This window comes from Egretta garzetta, unplaced genomic scaffold (assembly GCF_000687185.1).
Source record: "Egretta garzetta isolate BGI_Z169 unplaced genomic scaffold, ASM68718v1 scaffold79, whole genome shotgun sequence".
NCBI classification, from domain to species: domain Eukaryota; kingdom Metazoa; phylum Chordata; class Aves; order Pelecaniformes; family Ardeidae; genus Egretta; species Egretta garzetta.
Genome location: NW_009260791.1, coordinates 5,233,726 through 5,234,009, shown reverse-complemented (window position 1 = coordinate 5,234,009; position 284 = coordinate 5,233,726).

The window sequence follows — 284 nt, the reverse complement described above, 5'->3', positions numbered from 1 at the left end:
TTTTTTTGCCAAATATTCTGGTGTTGCCTTAACGCCGATCTTGTTGGATGTACACGTAACCGAGTGGACGAAGTCCGCCTTAATTGGATTGAGTGGAGGCTCAGGGCTGCCTTTCGTTTGTTTTAGCCAGACGCCAGGTTTTAGGCTGCCACCAGAGGCGGGGCATAGGCACTAAAGCAACAAGACAATAGAAGCCTACATCTTGCCCAAGATAATTAGCTTACATGCTGATGACAAGGTAAACACCTTTAAGTTTTACTTGTCAGGATTTTTTTTTTTATGTC